The 22,852-nt window shown below is 40.6% G+C and overlaps 1 non-coding gene across 1 annotated transcript; it reads right to left on the bottom strand.

Moving 5' to 3' along the window:
- Positions 1 to 17,438: 17,438 nt before the first annotated feature.
- On the bottom strand, positions 17,439 to 17,546 carry LOC130958983 (small nucleolar RNA R71). Its single transcript, XR_009078080.1, has one exon. It is a non-coding gene; the product is annotated as a small nucleolar RNA R71 (small nucleolar RNA).
- Positions 17,547 to 22,852: the final 5,306 nt, after the last annotated feature.

Here is a 22,852-nt window from a genome sequence, read left to right as displayed (position 1 = left end):
TGTGGGTGCTCGACTGAGGTGAATTGCTGTTTGATTTTTAGTTCGGCCACCAAGTTCTGAAAACTTGTGTCCGTGAACTGTGTTCCATTGTCTGTTGTAATGGAGTAGGGGACTCCGAACCTTGTGACAATATTTTTGTATAGGAATTTCCGGCTTCTTTGAGCTGTAATGGTGGCTAAAGGTTCAGCTTCGATCCACTTTGTGAAGTAGTCGACCCCTACTATGAGGTATTTGACTTGCCCCGGTCCTTGGGGGAACGGGCCGAGTAGGTCAAGTCCCCATTTTGCGAAGGGCCATGGTGCGGTGATGCTGATAAGGTCTTCGGGTGGTGCCTTGTGAAAATTGGCGTGTTTTTGGCAGGGGGGGCATATTTTCACAAACTCCGTGGCGTCTTTTTGCAAAGTTGGCCAGTAGAACCCGGCTCGGATTACTTTTTTGGATAATGCCCGAGCTCCGAGGTGGTTCCCACACATGCCTCCGTGGACTTCTTCGAGGACGCTCTTTGTCTCTGAGGTCGGGACGCACCTAAGGAGGGGGTTTGCGAATCCTCTTCTGTATAATACGTCGTGAATTAGTGTATAATTCTGGGCGTCTTTCGTGAGTCTTTTAGCTTCCTTTCTTTCGGCGGGGAGAGTTCCCGACTTCAGGTAGCTGAGTATGGGGGTCATCCATCCTTGCTGTTGGTCGGATATATTTAGCGTTTCTTCCTCTCTTAGCACGGAGGGAGATCGTAAGGTTTCCTGGAGGAGACTTCTGTTGTTGCCTCCGGACTTGGTGCTGGCAAGCTTTGAGAGGGCGTCTGCCCGGGCATTTTGTTCCCGAGGTATGTGCTGGATCTGTATTTCTGAAAAGTGGCGTAATTGTGCCTGTGTTTGGTCCAGGTATTTCTTCATAGTTGGGTCTTTGGCCTGGTAGCTTCCATTTACTTGTGATGTGACGACCTGGGAGTCGCTGAAGATTGTGATTTTCTGGGCTCCGACCTCTTCGGCTAGTTTTAGCCCCGCTAGTAGGGCCTCGTATTCGGCTTGGTTGTTCGAAGCCTGGAACTCGAATTTTAGGGATAGTTCTATCCGCGTTCCTTGGTCGCTTTCGAGTATAACCCCTGCTCCACTTCCTGTTTTGTTTGAGGACCCGTCGACATACAGGTTCCATGAGAGTGGGGTTCCAGGGGTCTCAGTGTATTCTGCGATGAAGTCGGCTAGATACTGAGATTTTATGGCAGTCCGGGCTTCGTAGTGGAGGTCGAACTCGGACAGTTCCACCGCCCATTGTAGGATTCGTCCCGCCAGGTCTGTTTTTTGTAGGATGTGTCTCATGGGTTGGTTTGTCCGGACTTTGATGGTGTGGGCCTGAAAGTAGGGACGGAGCCTCCGAGCTGTGAACACTAGGGCGTAGGCGAATTTTTCTATTTTCTGATAGTTTAATTCGGCCCCTTGTAGTGCCTTGCTTACAAAGTATATGGGGTGTTGTCCTCGGTCATTTTCTCGTATTAATGCTGAAGCGATTGCTCGATGTCCGACCGAGAGGTATAGTACGAGCTCTTCCCCTTTTACAGGTCGGGTTAGGATTGGTGGCTGCCCGAGGAACTCCTTGAATTCTTGAAAGGCTTTTTCGCACTCCGGGGTCCATGAGAAGGGTTTCCCTTTCTTTAGGAGTGAGTAGAGAGGTAGTGACTTTATCGCTGATCCTGCCAAGAATCTTGATAGGGCGGCCAGCCTTCCATTCAGTTGTTGTACTTCTTTGACACACGTCGGGCTCTTCATATTGAGTATTGCTTGGCATTTGTCCGGGTTTGCTTCGATGCCCCTTTGAGTCAGCATGAAACCTAAGAACTTTCCGGCTTCTGCGGCGAAGGTGCACTTCGTCGGGTTAAGTCTCATGTTGTGTTTTCTGAGGGTGCCGAAGACACTGGTGAGGTCGGTCAGTAAGTTTCTGTCTTCTTGTGTCTTTACCAGCATGTCATCGACGTACACCTCTAGTTGTAGTCCGATGTGCTCTGAGAACACTTTGTTCATTAGCCTCTGGTAGGTTGCCCCTGCGTTCTTTAGCCCGAAGGGCATTACTACGTAGCAGTAGTTTGCCCTTGGGGTTATGAACGAGGTATTTTCTTGGTCAGGTCCATACATCGGGATTTGGTTATATCCCGAGTATGCGTCCATGAAGGAGAGATATCTATAGCCTGAGGCTGCGTCTACTAAGGCGTCGATGTTTGGTAGCGGATATGGATCTTTGGGGCAGGCTTTGTTGAGATCCGTGTAGTCGACGCACATCCTCCATTTTCCATTAGGCTTTTTTACCAGGACCACGTTTGCGAGCCATAGGGGGTATTTTACTTCCCTAATGAACCCTGCATCTAATAGTGCCTGTACTTGTTCTTCTATTGCTTGCATGCGTTCGGGCCCGAGCTTCCTGCGTCTTTGTTGGACAGGTCGGGATCCCGGATATACTGATAGCTTGTGGCACATCAGATCGGGGCTTATGCCTGGCATGTCGGAGGCTTTCCAGGCGAAGAGGTCGGAATTCTCCCTTAAGAGGTTTATGAGTTCCTCTTTTAGGCCTGCCTCGAGATTTGCTCCTATGTTTGTTATTTTTTCAGGTGTGCTCCCAATCTGGACTTTTTCGGTTTCTCCCTCTGGTTGTGGCCGAAGATCTTCTCGGGTTTGAACTCGTCCGAGTTCTATCGTGTTGATCTCTTTCCCTTTTAGGCTTAGGCTTTCGTTGTAGCATCGCCGTGCTAGTTTTTGGTCGCCTTTTAGGGTAGCGATTCCTTTTGTGGTTGGGAACTTCATACAGAGGTGTGGGGTCGAGACTATAGCTGCCAGTCTGTTTAAGGTTGGTTGCCCAATGAGGGTATTGTATGCTGAAGTGACGTCGACTACAATGTAGTCGATGCTTAATGTTTTAGATTGCTCGCCTCTTCCAAAGGTAGTGTGTAGCGAGATGTATCCTAAGGGATGGATCGGGGTGTCCCCTAGCCCAAATAGGTCGGTGGGATAGGCTTTTAGCTCTTTTTCTTCAAGTCCGAGCTTGTCGAAGGCCGCTTTGAACAGGATATCTGCTGAGCTTCCCTGGTCAATCAGGGTTCGATGTAAATTGGCGTTTGCTAGAATAACGGTGATCACCATTGGATCGTCGTGCCCGGGTATTATCCCTTGAGCATCTTCTCGGGTAAATGAGATAGTGGGTAACTCGGGCAGGGGACTGTCTTCTCGGACATGATAGACTTCTTTGAGGTGTCTTTTTCGTGAGGATCTGGATGTTCCTCCGCCTGCAAAACCTCCATTTATCATGTGAACGTGTCTTTCAGGGGTCCGCGGGACTTGTTCGGCCCGCCCTTCATTGTCTCCTCGTCTTCTTTTCCTGGTCTCTTCTCCTTTCTCTGCTATGTATCTGTCGAGCTTTCCTTCTCTGGCTAGCTTCTCTATAACATTCTTTAGGTCGTGGCAGTCGTTGGTAGAATGACCGTAGAGCTTGTGATATTCGCAGTATTCGGACCGATCTCTCCCCGCTCTCTTGTGTTTTAGAGGTCGGGGCGGTGGAATTTTTTCGGTGTGGCATACTTCTCTGTAGACGTCTACCAGGGAGACTCGGAGGGGGGTGTAGTTGTGGTACTTCCGTGGCTTGTCCGAGCTGGGTTCTTCTTTCTTCTTCTGTTCCCGATCCCGATCTCGGAGTGGGTAGGTTGATTCCTTCCTAGAAGAGTCTCTTAGCTGGGAGGTTTCCTCCATGTTGATATATTTTTCTGCCCGCTCCTGAACCTCGTATAGGGAGGTCGGGTATCGTTTGGATAGGGATTGGCTAAACGGTCCCTCTTTTAGGCCGTTTGCTAGTCCCATGATGGCCGCTTCAGTGGGCAAGTGTTGTATGTCCAGGCAGGCTTTGTTGAACCGCTCCATGTATTCTCGGAGAGTTTCTTGGTTACCTTGTTTGATCCCGAGTAGACTGGGGGCATGTTTTGCCTTGTCCTTTTGAATGGAGAACCTTGTTAGGAATTTTTTGGTTAGGTCTTCGAAGCTGGTAATTGATCTTGGTGGCAGTTTGTCGAACCACTTCATAGCTGACTTGGTGAGAGTGGTGGGGAAGGCTTTGCACCGAATCGCGTCGGAGGCGTCGACTAAGTACATTCTGCTTCTGAAGTTGCTGAGGTGGTGACTTGGATCGGTGGTGCCGTCGTAGAGATCCATATCGGGTGGTTTGAAGTTTCGCGGTACCTTCTCCTTCATGATCTCTTTTGTAAAGGGATCATGATTGCCTTCGGGGGTGGTGTCGCGCTCTGTCCGATCTTTCAGGTTGGCCTCTATTTTCCGCAGTTTTTCTTCCAATTCTCTGCGTTTGCGAGCCTCCCTTCTCAGATCTTGTTCAGTTTCTTTTTGCTTCTTTATGTCCTCTTCGAGTTGTTTCAGTCGGTTTTGTTGTGCCCGGACTGCTTCTAGAATTTCCGAGCTCTTTTCTCTTTCGGGATTTTGTGGATCTTTGTTTGGGAGTGATGTTTTTGGGCGATTCTGTTTGTTTCCTCCTGGAGTGCGTGGTGATAGAGGGCTGTCCGGTCGTTCTCCGGTGTCAACTTCCTCCTCTTGTTCTGAAGCAGCGTGGTCATTGTTGAGAGGATCGTCCGCCATGGTAAAGGGATGACTTCCAGGTTCCCCGGCAACGGCGCCAATGTTCCGAGGGTTACCTGAAACGTGGAGCTCGGTCGTCTGGCAAGACCCGAGGTGGGGGTTCCGTGACCCGAGCTTGATGCGCTGAGCGGCGGGTGGTTGTACCTGCAATGACACTCCGATGCTTAAGTTAGCATGGGTCCAAGCAGATATGTGTAGAATGTAGAATGTGTCTCATACCTGGGTGCTCCAGTGTATTTATAGTAGTTGGCTGTGATCTTCCCTGGATAAGATATTCTTATCTTATCTTTATCTTTCGGGAGTTTTATCCCTATCTTTGTGGAACCGCCTTTTGCTAGGCCTTTTCGGCCTTTAGGTTTTGGGCTGCGTTCCTTTGATGGGCCTTCCTTGCTTTGTTGTCCGAGGTCCGACCTCTAGGCGTGGGCCTTTAGGACGAGGTCGGACCTTTCAGAGATTTGCCGAGTTGGAGGAGTTCGGTCAGGGTATGAACAACAAGCATTTTTTTATACAAGTTTTTACAAGTTATTATATTAACGCGCTTGAACGTTACTGTACGTTCTTCTTCCTCTTCCTCTTCTTCTTTTTTTCTTTCGTTTCTTACTTTCTCTTTCTCCTTCTTCAACCGTTACTGCACAATTTCACTGCATCGTCTTCTTCTTCTTGCTGCACATTCTTCTTCCTCTTCCTCCTCTTCTTCTTCTTCTTTTCTTTCGTTTTTTGCCTTCTCTTTCTCCTTCTTCATTTACGTGCTTTTCTCTTTGTTTTCTTTTTTCGTTATTCTTGATTTCTATTATTTTTTGATATCAAGCTCTGAAATCATTTTTGAAGAAGAAGAAACAGCAGAATATGAGGAGGAGAAAGAGAAAGAGTTCTGAATTATGCATAAAGTGTCCTTTGGGTGTATTTTCTATAATCGTTTGGGTGTATTTTCTGTAATCGTTTGGGTGTATTTCTGAAGTTTCATTATTTTCAAAACGATTTCAAAGCTTGATTTCAGAAACCATGAAAATCGAAAAAAAAAAAAGTAAGAATACCAGTAATAAACGAGTAAAACAACTAATGAAAAGGCAAAGAGAATAACGAAGAAATATCGTTTGGGTGTATTTTCTATAATCGTTTGGGTGTATTTTCTATAATCGTTTGGGTGTATTTCTGAAGTTCTATTATTTTCAAAACGATTTCAAAGTTTGATTTCAGAAACCATGAAAATCGAAAAAAAAGAAGCAAGAATACCAGTAATAAATGCAAGTAAAACAACTAATGAAAAGGCAAAGAGAATAACGAAGAAATATCGTTTGGGTGTATTTTCTATAATCGTTTGGGTGTATTTTCTATAATCGTTTGGGTGTATTTCTGAAGTTTCATTATCTTCAAAACGATTTCAAAGCTTGATTTCAGAAACCATGAAAATCGAAAAAAAACGAAGCAAGAATACCAGTAATAAACGCAAATAAAACAACTAATGAAAAGGCAAAGAGAATAACGAAGAAATACATGGAGGAGGAGGAAGAAGAAGAAGAAGGAGAAGAAGAGGAAGAGGAAGAGGAAGAGGAAGATGAGTTGTTCATAATCCACGGTGAGTGAAGAAGAAGAAGAAGAAGAAGAAGAAGAGGAAGAGGAAGAGGAAGAGGAAGAGGAAGATGAAGATGAGTTGTTCATAATTCACGGTGAGTGAAGAAGAAGAAGAAGAAGAAGAAGAAGAAGAAGAAGAGGAAGAGGAAGAGGAAGAGAAAGAGGTGAGTGTAGCGCTTTGGAAATTAAATAACGCATTAAAAGACTCTAATGTGTAGCAACTTGTAAAACTTGTAAGTCAAAAAGACTTGTATGTGTAGCAAGCCTCTTTAATTTAACACCTGAGAATAAGAGTGCATGTGAAAATAGATTTGCCCTTATCAAATTATGATCCATGCATATTCATTTCAGAAACTCTTGACATTTGTAACTTCTTAAAAGGTTCACCGATGTCACTCATGTTCTATATAGTCTATACAACTTGTAAAATGATTGCGTAATATCGTTATTAAGAATAAGGAAAATTCATTTGATGCGTACAGCTTACTGGACAAGTGGCTCTATTGTCCATAAATTAAGATCAATCAAAGTAAAAAGTTGCCAAGCAACGAATATAAAGACACATGTATACATACATACATACATATTATTCATCTATTATATGGTCACATTTCATTATTCATTTAAATTGTGAACAGGGAATTTGCGACAGTTGTCCAAAGCCATTAGTCCAAGAGGTATTTGGCCTAACAAGACCTCCTACATAATAATTAGACCTAGCTAGGTCCAACACATGGCAAGTGGGCTCTCATAAGTCATAATATCTTTGTCTATCAAGTAATATAAATCTCTCTTAGACAGCCAATTTAAATTAGTTGAATAGTTTATTTATTTTTTATTTAAATAAGTATTAAAATTTAAATTTTATTTTTGTAAGTAGTAATATATTAATTAATAATAAATTTTTAAATAAAATATAAAAAAACAGAAAAATCTCTCTTGTGCAATAAGCCAATAAGTAGCTATAAAATAAGTTCGGATAACTTATAGGAGATGAAAACTAAGATAACTACACATATCTCACCCCACTAGAACAACAATTGCTCCACACTCTAGCTCTCATCTCTCTATAATATAAATATCTATACTCGTAAATCAACATCATGTCATTTCAAATACACCTCCATGGTTTTTGATTATGGAGCGAAGATTGCACTAGCTTTATGTCCTCCCGGACCTGTATTGGATGTAAGATAACGATCATTCTATCCATTACTGCAACATTAGTGTGCCTAGATTGTATTTCAAGAAAACAACCAACACTTGATCAAGAAAGAACTTGATTTTTGTGACAATGAGTAAGAATGAAAAATATAAAAGTAACATAAACGTTCTGTTAGTACGAATTTAGACCTATAAATAAATTTGATTATGATTTATAGAAAGTCGAAATGCATTAATGATTCGGGACACTTGGCTATAGGAGAATACTTGATAAATCATTATTTTATAATTTATATTGTATTTAATTGAGTGATTTTATCAAGTCTTTCACTCACTTATTCATATGATTAGCATGATATTATAAGTCCTTCCCAAATTTGTTCTGTGATTGAAAACTTGCTTCCTAAAGATCTTTTGATTATATATTTTTATTCTCCTTTATACCATTCAATGCCGTGATCTGTGTGTTAAATGTTTCACGCCTCATAGGGCAAGAATGGCTTAGAGAATGAAGAGGAAGCTTGCAAAAATGAAAGGAACACAAGAAATTGAGGAGATGACCAGCGAGAAGCGACGTAGATGCATGGCTCACGCATCCGCGCGAATTGGAGAAAATCACAGCAGCGCGAACGCGTGCCTGACGCGAGCACGTGGATTGGAATCTGCACGAGTGACGCGAATGCGTGGACGATTCTCATTCCGCATAATTTTAGTTTTTTAGTTTTTAGATCTGATTTTACTCTTCCTCTAGATTTTCTCTCTACACATTCACAGTTCTTAGAATTGTTTTATTACTTTTTGGATTGGGATATTGAGAAGAGTTACTACCTCCGCCAAGACTTCATCATTCTAGTTTGTTTCCTTACTTTTCTCTTACTCTTTCATATCCTTAATTTGTCCAGAGATACAATTGGATTATTTTTATAATTTATTAATACAAGAACCGTTTTTAATTTTAATTGATCTTTTTTATTATTGTTTATCATGTCTTTCTTTATTTCTCTTTCTAATTTTGTGAAGTTTACATTCATGATAATGGAGTAGTCTTCTAACTTGATTGGGAGTTGATTAAAAGGAGAACCTAGAGTTGGAATACTCAAGAGCTAAATTGTAATTGGGTTTATTGTTGGCTGGCTCTCTAGTCACTAGCACTAATCCTTCCCAAGGGAGAGGATTAGAACTTGTGAATAGAAGTAGACTTCCAACTTACTTGACTTTCCTTTACTCAGTAAAGGATAACTAAGTAGAAACAACCTTCAATTATCAATTGATCTTGAGAGAAATCCAATAAGGATAGAACTTCCGATTAATCTTCTCCCAGTCAAGGTTTTTATTTGAATTACATAAATTCTCTGATTTAATTTCCTGTTTATCAAACTCAAAAATATTTTAGAAAACCTCTGATTAATAAAATAGCACATCTCTCTACAACTCGTTGGGAGACGACCTGGGACTCATACTCCCAGTATTTTTATTCTATTTTTGTGACAACCCTTCTAAATTGATGAGCGGATTTTTGTTGATTAAGAACTGTACTTACAACGTATCTCTTACATTAATTTCTTAATCTGCCAATTTCTGCCACGTCAATACTCCTTCGACTACGATAGGAATAAAGGATAATCGAGGTCGAAGGCTTGATGATTTGAGGAAGGTTGAAAAGCAATGTTAAAAGCAGATACACCACGTGGTAATTGTGAACTTGATGCGAGAACGTAGGGTTTGAAGGTTAAGACAATACAAAATGTGGGGAAACTACTATGAAGATTCTTCAGGATCAAGGAAAGATCGTGACTTGAAAAAAAGGAGAAACCAGGTCATGGTCAAGATTCTTTAGGGATAAGTCTATCCTTGTGATCTATAAATAGGATAAATTTAGAAGAGTTTAGGGATTTCAATAAAAAAATAATTAGATCATCACACAAACTCTACAAAAATTTTCAGTTTCAGTAGCACAACAGAAGATCAAGTGCATGTGAGTGTTAGAAGTTTACTTTTATATTTATTTTCTTTTCATTCTTTTTCGTTTCTATTCATTGAATCCATTTTATTTCTTTATTTTAAGTATTTTGTTGTTATTTTGCTTTTCTTCAAACTTAATCTTATAGTTTTATTTATCCAAAGCTTTCATTTATTTAACTTATTTCTTTACTATGATTTACCACTAAACAGGTCGACACAGTTCGTTTCGACACCTACACTAAGTAATTTTCTGGTCGAACCCGTTCTTCTTTAGAGGAGTCGTATCTGCTCCCCAAATTGAGATCTTGATACAAACTCGAATTTGATACCTTGTCAAGATTACCAAAAATTGAGTGAAACAAATTGGCATGCCCAGTGGGATACAGGGTTAAGTTTATGTGTCAAGTTGTGCAAGCAATTACGCAGTAATAAGTTAATAATGTCTGATAAAACCCCAACTTCGACAGATACATAAAATAATGATATTAGAGATTCCATGATAGGCCCTAAAACGGAGGCTGTCCCATCGACTAGTATCTTGAATGGGCAGTTGAATCTTGTTAACACGGAAGGAATCCCAACGGCTATCCCCATCACGTGGCTTCCATATAGGCTACCTCCGAATTATTCCCCACCTTTAGAGAATCCTAATACGGGGTATGTTGGAGGTGATAGTACTATAAGGAATAACCCTTTATATAATTGGTGCACGAATCCCCACGCTTCGTACAGCTGAACCAGCATGTACACTGGGTAGTCCAAGTAATACCTGAGCGAGTCAGGGTCGATCCCACGAGGATTGTGGTTTGAAATAAGCTATGGTTATCTCGCAGATCTTAGTTAGGCGGATAGAAGAGTTATTGGTTTGAATTTGGTTAAAAGCATAAAAGGAATGAAAAAGGATAATCAGAACTCAGAAGTCGTGTAAACTATGACAAGAAGGTAGTTAAGGCTTGGAGATGCTTTGTCCTTCTGGATTAACTCTGGTATTACTGTTTTCTTCAATTGTGAATAATTTCTTCTATGGCAGGCTGTATGTGATCAACACTGTACGGCCGCGGTCATCAATCTCCTCCAGATCTGAACCTCAGGATTAGTACGGATCCATTCTGATTGAGGTTGAAACTCCTGCAGTCCATTCTTCTTAATGATCCTACTCAAAACCCCACAAACAAGGTCAAATTTTTCAGATCAGAGAATGCTGTGCCTTTAGGTTCTAGCCTCTACCACAAAGATCCTAATCTCCCCATACCTCGGCTGAACTGGTGTCTCGAGAAGTCCCCAAAGAAGTCGTGGATTAGCTGTCTAAGAGATGTATAATCAAGTTGGCGGTTCGATGCTTTCCAGTCATGTATTCACACGAACCCAAGAAAAACACGGGTGGTTGTCAGGCACACGGTCTTAGTATGAAGAATGAAGATGATTGTCACGGGTCATCCCATTCATCAAGTTGAAGAACGAAGATACATATTAGAATTGAATCAAACACGGATTGAAGAGAAATAGTAGTACTTTTATTAATCCATAAAACTCAGCAGGGCTCCTGGTCTCTGCCTTTGGGCGCTAGATGCCTGGAATAGGGCAGAAGGCTGGCGTTGAACGCTAGTTTTGGGCCTTTTATTCTGAAGCAAAGTATGAACTATTATACATTGATGGAAAGCTCTAAAAGTCAGCTTTCCACAGCCATTAAGAACGCTCCATTTTGATTTCTGTAAATCTAGAAAAGCTCTTTCGAGTGCAAGGAGGTCAGATCTGGACAGCATCTGCAGTGCTTTCTCTGTTTCTGAATCAGACTTTTGCTCCATCTCCTCAATTTCAGCCAGAAAATACCTGAAATTGCACCAAAACACACAAACTCAAAGTAGAATCCAAAAATGTGAATTTAACAATAAAACCTATGAAAACTTAATAAAAATTAAATAAACATGCTAAAAACTATATGAAAATGATGCAAAAAAGCATATAAAATATCCGCTCATCAATAATCCTACACCATCTCTTTTGGGTTATCCCTCGAAAGGTATACCAAATCAGTACTACTTTTATATGACAAATCATGGTGCACACCAATACTTGATGAATAATCCTCCATATATAGGGTCAGTATCCTTTATCACAAACCACTTCCATAATGCCAAATGTTCTTTCGACACAAGGCATGGGGCAAGTAGGTTACCCATGGGAGAAACACGTCCTTCTATTTTTCCAGACATGTCGAGATAGATTCCTGTCGAAATGTTGTCCCCCAACACAAGTGAGTCTTTAGTTGTATTCAGACAGCAAATCGAGGACAACCACCATGATTTAGTAAATATGCTTACTCAGCAAATGGCTACGGTGCTAAACTCCATGTTAGAAAATAAAATACTAGAATAAAGTAGGTTGCTCGACAAATAGATAATATTACAGGAGCAATTAATCAATCTTTGATTCAACCTCTAGGAGGGATTCATGCTAATAATCCTCCTCTAATACTAAATAGGAAATAAGATCCAAATAGGGTATTAAATGAAACTAGGGCAACCAATGCTGCTCAAGCTTTTGGTCAAAACATAGCTCAAGTTGTCAAGCAAATCCTGAACAGAGTGGGATTGAATATAGGTGTGACAAATCAGCCTTATTTTATATCTTCTTTTTTGATTATGTCTTGCAAGCTGAACTCCCAAGGGGAGTCAAAACTTCTAAATCTCTTACAAAATTTGCTGGAAAAAGTGGAGTCAATTGTAGAGCACATTGCTTGACATACACTCAAAATTAGTGAACTGGTCAATAATCAATATTTGAAAATGAGATATTTTCTTTTTTCACTTAAAAAAAACTTTCACTTGGTTTTCAAACTTACAACCTAATTCGATGCATACCTGGGCTCAATTAGAAAGAAACTTTTGTGATCAATTTGTAGGGAAAAAATGGTGACTTTGTCTGATTTATTTACCATAAAAAGAGAAAAGGGTGAGTTGATCGATGACTATCTTATCCGGTTCAAGAATATGAGAAATAAGTGTTTCACTCCTATTCCGGAACCTGAAGTAGCCAAGATGGCCATCAATAGGCTCGATTCTAATTTTCGAATGAAACTATTGATTTAACAATTCCTTGACTTGGCTCAACTAGCTAATAAAGTACAGTAAATAGAAAAATTAAATAAAGAAAAAGAGGAGCTAACGTCAAACAAAAAGAAGCCTTTTCTTTAATAAAAAGGTGAAGTTTGTTGATTGTATGAGTGAGGAAGAGTCAAATAATGAATCAGCTTTTGTTGTAGAATCGAAAGATGAACCTCCTTATGTGTGTCAATCTCTTAATCTGGCAATAGATAAGATCCCTTTATTTGGGGGGGGGGGGAGGGGAGAGGAAGAATTACTCTTTCGACCTAACAAAGCTAAACAAATTTTTGATATGTTATTAAAAGATGAGCAGCTAGTACTCCCTGAAGGAAAACGAATGCCATCTGTGACTGAGATGAGAAATAAAAGGTTTTGCAAATTTCATCAAGCTTCTAAATATTATACTAATAATTGTAAGAATTTGGTACAAAAGGCTATTGAGGACGGTTGACTAAAGTTTGTTGACAAACTTGAGATGAAGGTCGACTCTGATCCTTGCCAGGTTAGTCAAATTTTGCTGAACAGAAGAAATGACCTTCTCAATCAACATGACTTTCGTCGAACCTGCAAGAACGATGATCAATTTGAGCTAGATATGTTCAAAGCAAAGAGGTCTATTTACCCTAAAGTATGAGAGAACTTGTTGGATTTTTTGCTAAGGCAAAGAGAAGAGGAAGAAAATATGGCTTTATGCCCTCGATGCAGTGCTCTGTTCGACATTTCAGCTGCTAAGGCTTTTGACTCATACAGAAAGAGTATAAAAAATGTTCATCAAGAGAAATTAAGGCATGATCGACTAGAGCAAGGAGCTAAAAGTCGAGATTTTACTAATGTTCCTGTTAAATAACAAATGCACATTGTGGTGACAGTCGACCAAAAACCACAGTGGGTGACGAATCAGACTAGAGTTCCTCCATCAAATGTGTCAAACAATAAATGGCTACAAAACAATGCTTCAAACTACTCCAGAAATTATAATTTCAATGTTCCTACAGGAGTGATGAGCGGATAATTTGTATACTTTTTGGCATTGTTTTTAGTATATTTTTGATATGATATAGTTAGTTTTTAGTATATTTTTATTAGTTTTTAATTAAAATTCACTTTTCTGGACTTTACTATGAGTTTGTGTGTTTTTCTGTGATTTCAGGTATTTTCTGGCTGAAATTGAGGGACCTGAGCAAAAATCTGATCCTGAGACCAAAAAGGACTGCAGATGCTGTTGGATTCTGACCTCCCTGCACTCGAAGTGGATTTTCTGGAGCTACAGAAGCCCAATTGGCGCGCTCTCAACGGCGTTGGAAAGTAGACATCCTGGGCTTTCCCGCAATATATAATAGTCCATACTTTGCCCAAGATTTGATGGCCCAAACTGGCGTTCAAAGTCACCTCAAGGAATCCCAGCGTTAAACGCTGGAACTGGCACCCAAATGGGAGTTAAACGCCCAAACTGGCACCAAAGCTGGCGTTTAACTCCAAGAAGAGTCTCTACACGAAATTGCTTCATTGCTCAGCCCAAGCACACACCAAGTGGGCCCGGAAGAGGATTTTTATGTCATTTACTCATTTCTGTACACCCTAGGCTACTAGTTTCTTATAAGTAGGACCTTTTACTATTGTATAGAAATCTTTTGATCACTTTTAGATCTCTAGATCATCTTTGGACATTTTAGTTCTTAGATCATTGGGAGGCTGGCCATTCGGCCATGCCTAGACCTTATGCTTATGTATTTTCAACGGTGGAGTTTCTACACACCATAGATTAAGGTGTGGAGCTCTGCTGTACCTCGAGTATTAATGCAATTACTATTGTTCTTTCATTCAAATTCCGCTTGTTCTTTATCCAAGATATCACTTGTTCTTCAACATGATGAAGGTGATGATTGACGCCCATCACCATTCTCACTCATGAACAAAGTGACTGACAACCACTCTTGTTCTACAAGCATTTGAGGCTTGGTGAATATCTCTTGGATTCCTGATTGCACGATGCATGGTTGATCGCCTGACAACCGAGTGCTCGCCTGACAAACGAGCCAACCATTCCGTGAGATCAGAGTCTTCGTGGTATAGGCAAGAACTGATGGCAGCATTCAAGAGAATCCGGAAGGTCTAACCTTGTCTGTGGTATTCTGAGTAGGATTCAATGATTGAATGACTGTGACGTGCTTCAAACCTGTAACCTACTGGGCGTTAGTGACAGACGCAAAAGAGTTATTCTATTCCGGTAGGGGAGGGAACCACACCGGTGATTGGCAGCACTGTGACAGAGTGTGTGCATTAGCTTTCACTGCGAGGATGGGAGGTAGCTGCTGACAACAGTGAGACCCTATACGAGCTTGCCATGGAAAGGAGTAAGAAGGGTTGGATGAAGACAGTAGGAAAGCAGAGAGACGGAAGGGAAGGCATCTTCATGCGCTTATCTGAAGTTCCTACCAATGAATTACATAAGTATCACTATCTTTATCTTTTATATTATTTTCGTTCATCACCATATATATCTGAGTTTGCCTGACTAAGATTTACAAGATGACCATAGCTTGCTTCAATACTAACAATCTCCGTGGGATCGACCCTTACTCACGTAAGGTTTATTACTTGGACGACCCAGTGCACTTGCTGGTTAGTTGTGCGAAGTTGTGTAATGCCATGGTATTGAGCGCACCAAGTTTTTGGAGCCATTACCAGGGATTATGAGAGTTGTGAAAAAGTATAGTTCACAATTTCGCGCACCAAGTTTTTGGCGCCGTTGCCGGGGATTGTTCTAGTTTTGAGCAAGCCTTTGGTAACATCAGTGCCAAGATCCGGCAACAACATCAAATTTTTGGTGTTATTGCCCGGGATTGTTCAGGCTGGACAACTGACGGTTCATCTTGTTGCTTAGATTAGGTATTTTTTTTCGAAATTCTTGAAGATGAATTCTAGAGTTTCATGATGATTTGTTGAAATCTGGCTGGCTGAGAAGCCATGTCTAATCTGATTGGACCGAGGTTTCAACTTATCACCACAAGAGCTTGTTGATTTCGTATCAATCTTGCTTTTGGAGCAGTGATTTGCTAAGGCTTGGCTGACCTTTGGTCATGTCTAGTGTTTTGGACCGAAGCTTTCTTTGGAAGCTTGGCTGGCTGTGAAGCCATGTCTAATTCCTGGACCGGAGTCTTAGACTAGCATTGCACTGATTCCTGGAATTCTCATTAAGAATTTTGATACCTTCTTTTTCCACTTAATTTTCGAAAAACACAAAAAATAAAAAATTAAAAAATAAAAAAAAATCATAAAATTCAAAAATATTTCTTGTTTGAGTCTAGTGTCTCATCCTAAGTTTGGTGTCAATTGCATGCATTCATATGTCTTAGTGATCTTCAAGATGTTCTTGATGATTCACTTGCTCTGATCTTTGAATTCTATTGACTTGAGTATTTTGTGTGTCTCATATGCATTTTCAGTTCATTAGTGTCAGTAGTATACAAACTGCTAAGTTTGGTGTCTTGCATGCATTGTTATTTGATTCTTGTTGCATTTTAATTATTAAAAATCCAAAAATATTTTTAATTTGTGTCTTTTCAAGTCAATGATACAAGGGATTGAAGATTCAGAACACACTGCAGAGGAATTATACAGAAAAAGCTGAGCATTCAAAAATGCCCAGTGAAGAAGGCAGACTGGCGTTTAAACGCCAGCCAGGGCACCTGGTTGGGCGTTTAACGCCCAAAAGGTAGCATTTTGGGCGTTAAACGCCAGAATGTATACCATTCTGGGCGTTTAACGCCAGGATGGTGCTAGGGGGAAGATTTTGTTTTCAAATCAATTTTTTTTCAAGTTTTTCAAAATCAAATCTTTTTCAAATCAAATCTTTTCACTCAAATGTTTTCAAAATTAATTTCTTTCCTTTCAAAGATACTTACTAACAATTAATGATTTGATTGAACATTTTTTGCCTTTTCTGTTAAGGAAGGTTTTATGTTTGAATCATATCTTTTCTTGTTAGGCAAGTCACTAATTTTCCAAATCAAATCTTTTAAAATAATTTTCAAAACATATCTTTTAAAATGGTTTTCAAATCATATCTTCTCAATCACATCTTTTTAAGACAATAACCTTTCAATCATATTTTTTTTTATCATATCTTTTTTCAAATTAGTTTTCAATCAAATCTTTTTAGTTTCTAATTTCAAAATCTTTTTCAAAAATCACTTGATTTCTCTTCCACTTTCAATTTTCGAAAATTATCAATCAAATTTTCAAAATGTTTTCAAAATCTTTTAATTGAATTTTCGAAAATCCTCTTCCCTCCTTCTCACATCCTTCTATTTACGGAGTACCACTCCTTCTAAATGCACAATTCGAACCTTATCTAATTAAAGTTCGAATTCTTCTTCCCCTTCTTCTCTCTATTTCTCTTTTCCTCTGACATTTCAAGGAATCTCTATACTGTGACATAGAGGATTCCACATTTTCTTTTCTTCTCTTTCATATGAGCAGGAGCAGAGACAAAGGCATTCTTGTTGAAGCTGATCCTGAACCCGAAAGGACCTTGAAGAGAAAGCTAAGAGAAGCCAAAGCACAACTCTCTTTAGAGGACCTGACAGAATTCTTCAAAGAAGAAGAACCCATGGCAGCCGAAAACAACAACAATGCCAACAATGCAAGGAAGGTGCTGGGTGACTTTACTGCACCTACTCCCGACTTCTATGGGAGAAGCATCTCTATCCCTGCCATTGGAGCAAACAACTTTGAGCTTAAGCCTCAATTAGTTTCTCTAATGCAACAGAATTGCAAGTTCCATGGACTTCCAATGGAAGATCCTCATCAGTTTTTAGCTGAATTCTTGCAAATCTGTGACACAGTCAAGACTAATGGGGTTAACCCTGAGGTCTATAGACTGATGCTATTCCCTTTTGCTGTAAGAGACAGAGCTAGAATATGGTTGGAGTCTCAACCTAAAGAAAGCCTGGACTTTTGGGAAAAGCTAGTCAATGCCTTCTTGGCAAAGTTCTTTCCACCACAAAGATGGAGTAAGCTTAGAGTGGAAGTCCAAACCTTCAGACAGAAGGATGGAGAATCCCTCTATGAAGCTTGGGAAAGATACAAACAATTAATCAGAAGATGTCCTTCAGACATGCTTTCTGAATGGAGCATCATAGGTATTTTCTATGATGGTCTCTCTGAACTATCTAAGATGTCCTTGGATAGCTCTGCTGGAGGATCTCTTCATCTGAAGAAGACGCCTGCAGAAGCTCAAGAATTGATTGAAATGGTTGCAAATAACCAATTCATGTACACTTCTGAAAGGAATCCTGTGAACAATGGGACTAGTCAGAAGAGAGGAGTTCTTGAGATTGACACTCTGAATGCCATATTGGCTCAGAATAAAATATTGACTCAACAAGTCAATTTGATTTCTCAAAGTCTGTCTGGAATGCAAAATGCACCAAACAGTACTAAGGATGCTTCATCTGAGGAAGAAGCTTATGATCCTGAGAACCCTTCCATGGAAGAGGTGAATTACCTAGGAGAACCCTATGGAAATACCTACAATTCTTCATGGAGAAATCACCCAAATCTCTCATGGAAGAATCAAGAGAGACCTCAACAAGGTTTCAATAACAATAATGGTGGAAGAAACAGGTTTAGCAATGGCAAGCCTTTTCCATCATCTTCTCAGCAACAGACAGAGATTTCTAAGTAGAATACTTCTGACTTAGCAACAATGGTCTCTGATCTAATAAAGACCACTCAAAGTTTCATGAATGAAACAAGGTCCTCCATCAGAAATTTGGAAGGACAAGTGGGTCAGCTGAGCAAGAAGGTTACTGAACTCCCTCCTAGTACTCTCCCAAGTAATACAGAAGAAAATCCAAAAGGAGAGTGCAAGGCCATCAACATGGCCGAATATGGAGAGGAAAGAGAGGAAGAAGACGCCACTGAGAAAGACCCCAGTGGGCGTGCACCACTCTCCTCTGAGTTCCTCAATGAGGAACAATGGGAATCTGAGGCTCAAAATGAGACCATAGAGATTCCATTGGACTTACTTCTGCCATTCATGAGCTCTGATGAGTATTCTTCCTCTGAAGAGGATGAGTATGTCACTGAAGAGCAAGTTGCTAAATACCTTGGAGCAATCATGAAACTAAATGACAAGTTATTTGGAAATGAGACTTGGGAGGATGAACCTCCCTTGCTCACCAAAGAACTGGATGACTTGTCTAGACAGAAACTGCCTCAAAAGAGGCTGGATCCTGGGAAGATTTCTATACCTTGTACCATAGGCACCATGACCTTCAAGAAGGCCTTGTGTGACTTAGGGTCAAGTGTGAACCTCATGCCCCTCTCTGTAATGGAGAAATTAGGGATCTTAGAGGTGCAAGCTGCAAGAATCTCATTAGAGATGGCAGACAACTCAAGAAAACAAGCCCATGGACTTGTAGAGGATGTTCTGGTTAAAGTTGAAGACCAGTACATTCCTACTGATTTCATAGTCCTAGAGACTGGGAAGTGCATGGATGAATCCATCATCCTTGGCAGACCCTTCCTAGCCACAGCAAAGGCTGTGATTGATGTTGACAGAGAAGAGTTAATCATTCAAGTGAATGAAAAATCCTTGGTGTTTAAGGCCCAAGGATATCCCTCTGTCATCATGGAGAGGAAGCATGAAGAGCTCCTCTCAAAACAGAGCCAAACAGAGCCCCCACAGTCAAACTCTAAGTTTGGTGTTGGGAGGCTACAACCAAACTCTAAGTTTGGTGTTGAAACCCCACATTCAAACTCTAAGTTTGGTGTTGGGAGGTTTCAACACGGTTCTGAGCATTTCTGAGGCTCCATGAGAGCCCTCTGTCAAGCTAATGACATTAAAGAAGCGCTTGTTGGGAGGCAACCCAATGTTTTATAATTAATTATTTTCTTTTGTTATTTTATCTTTTTTGTAGGTTGATGATCATAAGAAGTCACAAAAACAATGAAAAAAGCAAAAACAGAATGAAAAACAGGAAGAAAAACAGCACACCCTGGAGGAGAAGAAACTGGCGTTCAAACGCCAGTGATGCTAGCTGTTGGGCGTTTAACGCCCAGTCTGGCACCATTCTGGGCGTTTAACGCCAGAAAGGGGCACCAGACTGGCGTTAAACGCCAGTAAAGGGCAAGAACCTGGCGTTAAACGCCAGGAATGGGCACCAGCCCGGCGTTTAACGCCAGAAATGGCTCAAAACGTGATTTTGAGCAACATTTGGTGCAGGGATGACTTTTCCTTGACACTACAGGATCTGTGGACCCCACAGGACCCTACCATCACTCTCTCTCTTCTTCCCCCATTCACCAATCACCTCAACACCTCTTCCCCAAAAACCCCTCACCTATCAAATCCCATCTTTCTCTTCACCACTCACATCCATCCCTCATAAACCCCACCAACCTCACCCTTCAAATTCAAACCACTCTCCCTCCCAAACCCACCCATAATGGCCGAACCTTTACCCCCCTCTCTCCTATAAATACCCTTCTTCAACTCTTCATTTTCACACAACCTAAACACCCTTTCTTCCCCCTTCTTGGCCGAATACACCACCATCTCCCTCTTCCTCATTTCCTCTTCTTCTACTCTCTTCTTTCTTCTTTTGCTCGAGGACGAGCAAACATTTTAAGTTTGGTGTGGTAAAAGCGTTGCTTTTTCGTTTTTCCATAACCATTTATGGCATCCAAGGCCGGAGAAACCTCTAAAAAGAGGAAAGGGAAGGCAAAAGCTTCCACCTCCGAGTCATGGGAGATGGATAGATTCCTCTCAAGGGTGCATCAAGACCACTTCTATGAAGTTGTGGCCTTGAAGAAGGTGATCTCCGAGGTCCCCTTTTCACTCAAAAAGGGTGAATATCCGGAGATCCGCCATGAGATCCGAAGAAGAGGTTGGGAAGTTCTTACCAACCCCATTCAACAAGTCGGAATCTTGATGGTTCAAGAGTTCTATGCCAATGCATGGATCACAAAGAACCATGACCAAAGTGTGAACCCGAATCCAAAGAACTATCTCACTATGGTTCGGGGGAAATACTTGGATTTTAGTCCGGAGAGTGTGAGGGTGGCGTTCAACTTGCCTGTGATGCAAGGAGATGAGCATCCTTACACTAGAAGGGTCAACTTTGATCAAAGGTTGGACCAAGTCCTCACAGTCATATGTGAAGAGGGCGCACAATGGAAGCAAGATTCAAGAGGAAAGCCGGTCCAATTGAGAAGGCATGACCTCAAGCCCGTGGCTAGAGGATGGTTAGAGTTCATACAACGCTCAATCATCCCCACTAGCAACCGGTCCGAAGTTACCATAGACCGGGCCATCATGATCCATAGTATCATGATTGGAGAAGAAATAGAGGTTCATGAGGTTATAGCCCAAGAACTCTATAAGGTGGCGGACAAGACCTCCACCTTGGCAAGGTTAGCCTTTTCTCATCTCATTTGTCACCTCTGTTATTCAGTTGGAGTTGACATAGAGGGAGACATTCCCATTGATGAGGACAAGCCCATCACCAAGAAAAGGATGGAGTACACAAGAGATCTCACTCATCATGAGATCCCTGAGATTCCTCAAGGGATGAATTTTCCTCCACAAAACTATTGGGAGCAACTAAACACCTCCCTAGGAGAACTAAGTTCCAACATGGGACAACTGAGGGTGGAGCATCAAGAACACTCCATCATCCTTCATGAAATTAGAGAAGATCAAAGAATCATGAGGGAGGAGCAACAAAGACAAGGAAGAGACATTGAGGAGCTCAAGCACTCCATAGGATCTTCAAGAGCAAGAAAGAGCCGCCATCACTAAGGTGGACCCGTTCTTTTTATTGTTCTTCTGTTTTTCAAATTTTAATGCTTATGTTTATCCATGTTTGTGTCTTATGATCATTAGTGTCTTAGTGTCTATGCCTTAAAGTTATGAATGTCCTATGAATCCATCACCTTTCTTCAATAAAAACGTGCCTAATTGATAAAAGAAAGAATTGCATGAATTTTGAATTTTATAATAGTTTAATTATTTTGATGTGGTGGCAATATTTTTGTTCTCTGAATGTATGCTTAAATAGTGCATATGTCTTTTGAATTTGTGGTTCATGAATGTTGGCTCTTGAAAGAATGATGAAAAAGGAGACATGTTACTGAGGATCTGAAAAATCAATAAAATGATTCTTGAAGCAAGAAAAAGCATTTCAAAAAAAAAAAAAAAAAAACCGAAAAAAAAAACGAAAAAAAAAAAGAGAAAGGAATAAGAGTTGTGATCCAAGGCAATAAGAGTGTGCTTAAGAACCCTGGATACCTCTAATTGGAGACTTTAGCAAAGCTGAGTCACAATCTGAAAAGGTTCACCCAATTATGTGTCTGTGGCATGTATGTATCCGGTGGTAATACTGGAAGACAGAGTGCTTTGGGCCACAGCCAAGACTCAATAAATAGCTATGTTCAAGAATCATCATACTTTACTAAGAGAATCATTAACACTATCTGGATTCTAAGTTCCTAAAGAAGCCAACCATTCTGGATTTCAAAGGATAGAGTGAGATGCCAAAACAGTTCGGAGGCAAAAAGTTAAAAGCCCCGCTCATCTGATTAATACTGATCTTCACAGATGTTTTTGGAATTCATTGCATATTCTCTTCTTTTTATCTTATTTGATTTTCAGTTGCTTGAGGACAAGCAACAATTTAAGTTTGGTGTTGTGATGAGCGGATAATTTGTATACTTTTTGGCATTGTTTTTAGTATGTTTTTGATATGATATAGTTAGTTTTTAGTATATTTTTATTAGTTTCTAATTAAAATTCACTTTTCTGGACTTTACTATGAGTTTGTGTGTTTTTCTGTGATTTCAGGTATTTTCTGGCTGAAATTGAGGGACCTGAGCAAAAATCTGATCCTGAGACCAAAAAGGACTGCAGATGCTGTTGGATTCTGACCTCCCTGCACTCGAAGTGGATTTTCTGGAGCTACAGAAGCCCAATTGGCGCGCTTTCAACGGCGTTGGAAAGTAGACATCCTGGGCTTTCCAGCAATATATAATAGTCCATACTTTGCCCAAGATTTGATGGCCCAAACCGGCGTTCAAAGTCACCTCAAGGAATCCCAGCGTTAAACGCTGGAACTGGCACCCAAATGGGAGTTAAACGCCCAAACTGGCACCAAAGCTGGCGTTTAACTCCAAGAAGAGTCTCTACACGAAATTGCTTCATTGCTCAGCCCAAGCACACACCAAGTGGGCCCGGAAGAGGATTTTTATGTCATTTACTCATTTCTGTACACCCTAGGCTACTAGTTTCTTATAAGTAGGACCTTTTACTATTGTATAGAAATCTTTTGATCACTTTTAGATCTCTAGATCATCTTTGGACATTTTAGTTCTTAGATCATTGGGAGGCTGGCCATTCGGCCATGCCTAGACCTTATGCTTATGTAT

Source organism: Arachis stenosperma, chromosome 10 (genome assembly GCF_014773155.1).
Source record: "Arachis stenosperma cultivar V10309 chromosome 10, arast.V10309.gnm1.PFL2, whole genome shotgun sequence".
Taxonomy (NCBI): domain Eukaryota; kingdom Viridiplantae; phylum Streptophyta; class Magnoliopsida; order Fabales; family Fabaceae; genus Arachis; species Arachis stenosperma.
This window is presented reverse-complemented; position numbering and strand designations above follow the sequence as displayed.